At 39.1% G+C, this 8,940-nt stretch overlaps 1 long non-coding RNA gene across 1 annotated transcript; it reads left to right on the plus strand.

Moving 5' to 3' along the window:
* The first annotated feature begins 1,857 nt into the window (after positions 1–1,857).
* On the plus strand, positions 1,858–4,516 carry LOC142047524 (uncharacterized). Its single transcript, XR_012656833.1, has 2 exons — positions 1,858–2,832; positions 3,684–4,516. It is a non-coding gene; the product is annotated as an uncharacterized LOC142047524 (long non-coding RNA).
* Positions 4,517–8,940: the final 4,424 nt, after the last annotated feature.

An 8,940-nucleotide genomic window follows, 5' to 3' on the forward strand; every position in this document is an offset into this window, starting at 1 on the left:
TTTAAAGATTAAGTATCTTATATGTTCTGGCTTTAAATGCAAGGTCATAAGACGAGCCTTTTTTGCTGTTCAGAGTTTGGCAAGATCTTTTAGTCCATCGTGGTTCCGGAGTTCTTTTAGGTATGTAAAGTATATTAAAATATGCACTGTACGGGGCAGGTTTGTGTTATCGTCTAGGTCCGCTCCAGGTCCAGGAGTTGTGGGGTCTGTTAATGTAACTGAACTTGTGGCTATCTGGAAAACAATAGATTAGTTTGTCACAAGCAATTGGCACTTTGTCTGTACTTATTATGACTTATTTATGAAGGAGTACTATCTCCTAATGAATAGTGAGGGCATATGTGTTTTTTTGTAATCACATAATATAGTTGTTTTCAATTAAGTAGATTGGCATTATATTTTAGATTTGTGTTGTTCTCTCAGGTTGATCCATTATTGTTCTGTTATAATGCTTGTATTTCTGTTTGTAATTGTTCATTCTCTAGTCCAAAACTTAAATTTAACCATATAAATTACTGAAAGTCAACTCTGACAGTGGTTTTGTTTTATGATTGTTTCCCTCTGGCTTGTATGTATCTTTTCCAGCATGAAATGGAATTCTTCATTTGAGTATTTAAAGTGTTGCCTTTTTGGAATATTGATATTGTATATGAGTGTGACAATTCACTAAGGTGCTATGAAAGGAAGGAAAAGAGGTTAAAGTGGTTCTGGCACAGATTTTGGGTATATTAATGATATAATGCTGTATATCGCCTCCAAAGTTAGAATCTGGACTTCAGTAGTGATTGTCAAGGATATTGATAATTCAAGGGCGCTCTCAAATGCTACTTCGAAAAACGTTAAACAACTAGATGGTGCAATTTCTTCCACTTAATTTGTGGCTTCCATAGAAATATTGGGGGATCAGCTGAAATCCTTAGGACTCTGATATAGGTCAGGGGGAGTTTGCACGTGCTGTTTTCGGTTGGTCTTTGAAAATAATTCTTCTATAATGCAATAAAGTCACTAACTTATCCCACATTTTAAAACCTCATTCTTAACATGCACTTTCCCAAGTAAATTGTCAGCTCTGATGAAAAGTATTAAGAATCACATGAGGGAGAAAGATATGGTTGCTCTGTTTTAAATTTTATAACTTTCCCTCAAGATGCTGAATTATTCGGTTGGCAATAATCAACTAAGGTCTAATAACACACTTTTATTCTCTATCTTCATAGCTACTGCTGATATAATACTATCATCCTTCTAATATAATAAATGCTATGTTATTTTATCGATGGCATGGTCATCATCTAAGGGGGGATAAACTACAAGGCGCAGACTTGACTCCCAGATGACAGTACATAGAAGGACATATGTAACCAGGATCTATTTTAAAGAGATGCTTTCTTTTTGTTTGGGTGTGTGGGAGAGAAAAGAGGAAACAACTTTCTTACATGGCTCCTTGTATCTTAATTAGCTTTTGATGCAAGCCGGAATGAGAATGTTTGAAGTTTGGTTTTCATCTTAGAGAATCCAAAGGAGACATTCGGAAAGTGAGTTATACTTGTGAAATGCCATTAAATGGCAGACCTGGGTGCTTACTATGGGAAGAATTTGTCTTATAGGAATTAAACAAAGCAGTAACATAGTCTGTAGTTTTGGACTAGTAGAGCTGTTTGGGAGCCCAGTGGTTTTGTCTGACAGGGTTATTTATGTAAATTAATAACTTTGGATCCTGTATTGTTAATTTTGCAAGTATATCTATTTTCTCAGTGGATTTTCTGTTCTGAGTTAAACTCTAATAACATACACTACACTTCTGACAGACTGGTGATGATGACTGTGAATTTAAATGATGGGATAGGGAAGCGAAGACAAAGAAGACAAATGCCAGTAAATTCCTGGAAATTTAACTTGAAACTAAAGCCTTTCTGTGCAGACTCTGACCTGTACAGTGTGTCAAAATGAGTCATCTCTGTGTACAGAGAAGTACACTATTCTCTGTCTGCTTACTGCTTTTTATGGTTATTTTCTTTCCACAGTTCTGTGCCACTTCCTGCCTGTTGAGGAGCTTTTGAAAGCCTCTTTGTTAGTGTCATACAGTATTTCTTAGCGCACAACAAAAGGTTCATAATACCAGTGTACACTGATAGCAAAAATAGTAATACTAGGAATATAGTCTGCAATGATTTAGCTACATTTTTCTAAATTAAAATGTTTATCTAGAGTGTACATTTTTATTCCAACAATTTTCTCAGACAGGTTTCTGTAGGGATTAATAGAGCTAAAACATCATTACCAACATGTATAACAGAGAATATATAAAACCCAAACCTGTCTCTCTCTCTCTTAGTAGAAACCTTTGAGATTCCCACTTTTCAGGTTAATTACTATAAGCCTGCACAGCAGATTTGCAAAAATCCATCTATTAAATGTTTTTGTTTTCTGTTATAATTCAGTAAACCTGAAATCAGTAAATAAAGAAAATATCTAAAGGAATTGGAAAAAACTATCATAATTTTAACACTTTTGAAATAGTTTTGTGTCCAGTTTAAAAAAATCTAAATAGAATTTGCTGTTCCATTAGTATTTAAACAAAAAGCACTTAGCCTTTAAGTAACTAGTAATTCAGAATTTTAAAACTATATAAATAAGGGGTTGTAGAACACATTGTACTAGTGTAGCCAACAGAGTGTAATATACTTAGATTTCTGCAGTACATCTCATTCCAAATGTCACTTGGCTTTACAAACCATGCATAGCAGTCATTTAATCTGCCAGTGAAGACTACTTTAAGATCTATCCAGAAACCTGTTCCTGTACAAATTTGAGCTGCAGTTAAATTTGCAGGTAAGTATCAGTAAGTTACAGGCTGAAAATCTTGCGAGAACATTATAGTTAACATTTTTAACTATAATCTGGAAACCCAGCAAATTGAGTCAAGACTAATTTGAAATATGAAAAAGCATTGTCACCTAAATAACCTTAACTCTACCCCATAAATGACATTAACCTCCAGTCTTCCCTTCTCTGATTCTATTGTACTTTCTTCATAATTTTTTTTTTTTTTTTTTTTTTTGGATCAAGCACTTTGCTGAGAACGTTAAGTAGTACACAGCCTAGGTATGCTGATGTGTTAAAACTGGAAAAACTGCTGCCCTTGTTCAGCATGTAGGTATTGTATCAAAAATGTGACTCACATTTTCATCTGTTTTATAACTGATTTCATAGATGTCTCTGATATTAAGTAATAGTACTTCATTCTAAACGTTGCTCTTTTCTTGTAAGTGCTATAATTTTAATGGTTTTGGCCTAGGAGTTTTGTGTATGTATAGCTATACTTGCCCAGTATCTAATAATACTTACAAAATTGTTGACCAGAGAATCTTAGTGAAGGCTGGGGAATGACCAACTTCAATATGGTGTTTTGTTTAATCAGGAATTTTTTAAATGGTTCTTTTCATGATCTTCCTTATTGTCATAAAGAAGGCCAGAATAAGAACAACCATGGTACAGTTAGGTGTACAGCCTGCTAGCTTTTGTGGTTGCTAATTAAATGAACCTCTCTGTTAAGGACAAATCTCAGAGTCTCTGGTTTTTCTTCTTCTTTGTCCTTAAATATGTTTTACTTTATGTAGTCAATCATATCTTCTATAGACTACAATAAGTTTTATTGCTTCTTACTCCTGTTAATTCTGCAGAATCAACATGAACAGTGTGTGAACTGGAGTCTGCTCATTTGCTTTATCAGCAGAATTTATTCCAAAATGTTGGTACATGAACACTTAAATGCAGGTGTACAGGTCGACTGAGAAAAATCGAGTTTTACAGAAATTACTGAAGATAAAATGTGGCTATTAATTTTGAGGATGATTCACCAGGAGGAAAGAACCCAGCTTTACTTTCAGATCCCATGTTGAGTTTGCAGAGCTGGCAGTTTGAAAAATAAATGACATTATGTTCTGTTTACAAGTAAAAAGGTTTTTTTCCACCTGAGTCAGTTTTCAGAGTAGATCTGCACTTCTGAATTGTGGGTGTCAATAACTAGATGATCATAATTGTTGCTCCTGTCCTTAAAATCTATTAATATACTGCATTTTCATACTTTATAATATGTCTTAAGTTCAACCTTAACTCTCAGTTGCCTGATCTTTCAGTATTAGTCTTTCTGATAACTGTTTTTTATAAAGATTTTTACCCTTAGTTACTAATAGATTATTTCCAGCTTAACAATGTTTTTCTTTGGTAATTGACTTAATTTTTTAAAAACCTTTGATTTAGGAATTTCTCAGTGATAAGTGGTCTAGTGGCTGGAATTATAGATTCATAGATTCCAAGGCCAGAAGGAACCATTGTGATCATTTGGTCTGATCTCCTGTATAATACAGACCATGGAACTTCCTCCCGAATTCCTAGAGCATATTTTATTTCCAGTATGAATTTGTCTAGATTCAACTTTCAGTCATTTGATCATGTGTTACAGCTTTTTCTGCTAGATTGAAGAGCTCATTATTAAATATTTGTTCACCGTGTAGATACTTGTAGACTGCAATCAGGTCACCCCTTAACATTGTCTTTGTTAAGCTAAATAGACAGGTTCAAGCAACTCAGCCATTATAAGGCATGGCTTCTAAACCTGTAATCATTCTTCTGACTCTCTTCTAAACCCTCTCCAATTAATCAGCATCCTTCTTGAATCATTATTGTCCATTGCATAAGATTTTACTCAGAACTGTAGTTCCCTGTGGACATGTTTGTGCTCCTTGTATCTGGAAATGTATTGGTTATACTGAGCCCATGCCCATTTGCTCCGTACTCTTTTCTTCTGCTCTTATTTGTTCCAGGCAGTCTCATCTACCTACTCAGTGANGGGGAAATGGAATCACCAGAAACATACATCACTTCAAATTTCTGTGTGGCTTAGTGTTGTGGCAGGACATACTGTTTGATTCCAAGGTGTTCAGTTTGATATATTTGGAGCAATGGAACAAGTAGACAAAGCAAAGTCATACTTAGTCTTACCAGTCAGATGACAGATTTCAAAACATTCTGAAGAGTGCACAGAAGTTGGCAGAAGAATTTCACACTGAAGCTATTTTCCCACCCATTCAAGAATACAAGAGTCACCAAAGAAGACGACATTTTGATTACGAGGCATGGGATAATCCCATAAGAGACCCCAAACAACAATTCAATGTTGAATTCTTTAACCAGGAGCTAGATTGTGCAATACAGTCAGTTGAAGAACGTTTCATGCAGCTCAAGGAACACAGCAGTATATTTGGGATGTTGTATGATATTCCAAAACCCCTCACTATACCTGAAGAAGACCTACTCCAGCAATGCAGGGCACTAGAGACAGTGTTGACGCATGATGATATGCTCAATATTGATGTGAGTGATTTAGGTGATGAACTGAAAGCCCTTTCAAGATACATTTCAGCAGGATCAACTCCCAAGGCTGTTCTGGAATATATGTGCACAACTAAGATGACCACCTTCTTTCCAAATGCTTTTGTTGCTCTGCGCTTTCTTCTAACACTTCCTAGAAGAGTTGCCAGTGGAGAACGCAGCTTCTCCAAGCTGAAGTTAATAAAAACATATCTATGCTCCACAATGACACAAGAGAGGCTGGTCGGCCTTGCAACCATTTCAATAGAGCATGAGCTGGCTCAGACTGTGGACCTACAGGAAGCAGTTCAAATCTTTGCAACCAAGAAGGCACAGAAACAGGGATCTGGCTTTTTTGCCACCCCAAGCAAAAAAACAAACAAACAAAAAAACCAAACAAAAAAAACCTGCGGGACGGCTGGAGCGGCAAAGCACACACACACAAAAAAACACCTGCAGGGTGGCTGGAGCGCGCACCCCCCCCCCCCACACACACCCACGCACACACACAAAAAACCTGTGGGGCGGCCGGAGTGGCAAAGCAGAAAAAAACCCAACAACCTGCCGGGTGGCAGGAGCTAGGGTGCAGGGGGACTCCCTATGCTGCAGACGTGCAGAGGAATGCTTGCCCAGTCTAGTCGGGGGGGAGAGGGGGAAGGAGTGGTGGGGAGAGAGAGAGAGAAGGGGGACGGCCAGGGCTTCAGCAGGGCGCTCGCCACGCAGCCCCGACTGCTGCACTGCCTGGTGTGAGGATTCCGCTCCACTCTGGTTGATGGGGAGGGAAGGACAAGGGCTGCCAAGCCTAGTTTGCTGCAGGGTGCTCCCCTCCTCCACACCGCCACCCTCTACAGGTTGGCGAGAGGAGGGAACCAAAAAAGAAAAAAAAAGGATGGCCAGAATGCCACCCCTTGGAATCTGCTGCCTCAAGCACGAGCTTCCTCAGCTGGTGCCTGGAGCCTGCCCTGCACGGAAAGCACAATTTTGATTATTCAAACAGATAACAATGCCAGTGTTGACTGTGCAGCCAAGAAAAGTTACATTTGCCCTTCAGGTGTTTGAAAGTTAAGTGTTACTTAAAATTTTTGAACAAGGCATTTTAAATTGTTAGTTCTCCTTTATTGGAGTAGGTAGCAGAACAGTATCATGAGAGGAATAGAAGAGGAAGAAGGCAAAATTGAAACCTTTCAAAGTTTTGGCCCAAGTGAGGAGGCATGGGGGTGTCATTTGAGCTCCCAGCCTCAGGTGCCAAAATGTTGTGGGCCGGCCCTGACTGGTAATCCAAAAAGGTAATCTTCAAAAGCAAAAATCTCCCAAAAGGTGTGATAAATGTAGCTCCTTTCACTTTGGGGAAGAAGTCATTCAGTGTTGGTTCAGCATTGTCTCCTAAGATTATTTATAACAGATCTCCTTTCAAAGTCCATAGACTTCTTCCACCTTTCTCACTGGGCCCATCATGGCTGCCATGCTGTGGCTGAGAAGGCTGTTGGTCCTTTGATTACATACACTCTGAATGCATAGCTTTTGTCTTTGTAAGTGGTTCCTGTGGTGAACTGCCCTATGCAGTTCAAAATACCTTCAGGACTGTGTTAGGTGACTTCAGCACTGGGAGGGTTGAAGATGAGTGTAAATCCCTCCTGAGACAACTCTGACATTAGCTCCTGAGTCAATCTGAAAGTCAATAGTCTTGCCATGACTGTTCAGTTTCACTCTCTCAACAGGCTTTGGATAGATCCCAGAAACAATGACTCTTCATTGTCTGATTTGGTGCAGGAAACAGCTACAAAAAGGCCATATTTCATGCATTATTACACCATGTGTCTGACTGGACATGCATTTTGAGATATGACTTTTTTCACATCTTGTGCATGTATTCTGGAATTTGTCCCTGTTAGCCTGGGAGTTCTCTCTCCTTGTTTCAGGGATCTTATGATAGTGACTTTTGACATTCAGCTGTCTGTTTACAGTTTGTAAGCTAGTTCCAGGTTTGTCAAGTTTTTCAAGTTTTGCTAGATTTTGCTGTTTCACCAGTTAAGACTGTTTTGCTATTTGAATAGCTGTGGCTAGAGTTAAATCTCGTTTCAATTGTAGATGCTGTGGAAGTTTTGTATCTGTTAACCTAATAACTAGCCTGATATTTTCATGTTCTGCATTCCCCAAAATCACAGTTTTCAGCCAATGTTTGTAGAGCTCTTATAAAACATTCAGCATTTCCCCCAATTCTTGAATTCTCTGGTGAAAACATGATATGTCATAAACCAGGTTTCTCTGAGGTATAAAGCGTGCATCAGAGATAGCCAGAAGCCTTTTATAGTCATCTTTGTGAGTGTCTTCAGTAAAATCAAAGAATTTAGAAATATGTTCTGCCTTCTTCCCCAAAGCACTAATTAAAAAAAGATACCTGTATTTCGCCAGTTTCTTTGTGGAGCTTGGTGGCAATGTGAAATCTTGCATAATATTGTTTCCAGTCTGTCCATTTTAAGGTTTGCCAGAGCTGAATTTCTCCGGGGCATTGAAGAGTGACATGTTGATGAGATCCTACAATTGCTCTTGATTTGTTCCTTCTGTTTGCACACTTTGTTGTTGTTTTCCTTTTGTCTGTTAGTTTACTCCTGACATCATGTCATATACTTCTGAATTAGGCCTGGTCTACACTATGAGTTTATTTCGAATTTAGCAGTGTTAAACCAAATTAACGCTGCACCCATCCACACAACGAAGCCCTTTATTTTGATAGAAAGGGCTGGCAATATCGATATCAGTACTCCTCCCTGACGAGGGGAGTATAGTGCTGAAATCGGTATTGCCATTTCATATTAGGGTTAGTGTGGCCGCAATTTGACAGTATTGGCCTCCGGGATCTATCCTACTGTGCACCATTGTGACCACCCAATCTGAACTCGGATGCACTGGCCAGGTAGACAGGAAAAGCCCTGCGAACTTTTGAATTTCATTTCCTATTTGCCAAGCGTGGAGAGCTCACCAGCACAGGTGACCATGCAGTGCCAGAATCAAAGAAGAGCTCCAGCATTGACCGTACAAGAGATAATGAATCTGATCTCTGTATGGGGAGATGAATCTGTTCTATCAGAACTCTGTTCCAATAGACGAAATACCAAAACATTTGAAAAAATCTACAAGGCTATGATGGACAGAGGCTACAACAGGGACTCAACACAGTGCTGCGTGAAACTTAAGCAGCTGAGATAAGCGTACCAGAAAGCCAAAGAATGAAATGGACGCTCATGGAGGGAGGGGCGACTGACAAGTGTAGCTATCTCACAATTCCCGCATTCTCCGAAAAACATTTGAATTCTTGGCTGAGCTCCCAAAGCCTGAAGGGTCAAAAACATTGTCGCAGGTGGTTCAGGGTATATGTCGTCGCCCCTGCCCCCGCATCCTCCCTGTGAAAGCAAATGGAAAAAAATCCTCTCTCACCTTTTTTCAATGTCACTGTATGTCTACTGGATGCTGCTGGCAGATGTGGTGCTGCTGCGCTACACAGCAGCATCCCATTCCCTTCCCTTCCCTTCCCTTCCGGACAGTAGATGGTGCAGTATGACTGATATC

The sequence above is a fragment of the Chelonoidis abingdonii genome, chromosome 1, assembly GCF_003597395.2.
Source record: "Chelonoidis abingdonii isolate Lonesome George chromosome 1, CheloAbing_2.0, whole genome shotgun sequence".
Classification (NCBI taxonomy): domain Eukaryota; kingdom Metazoa; phylum Chordata; order Testudines; family Testudinidae; genus Chelonoidis; species Chelonoidis abingdonii.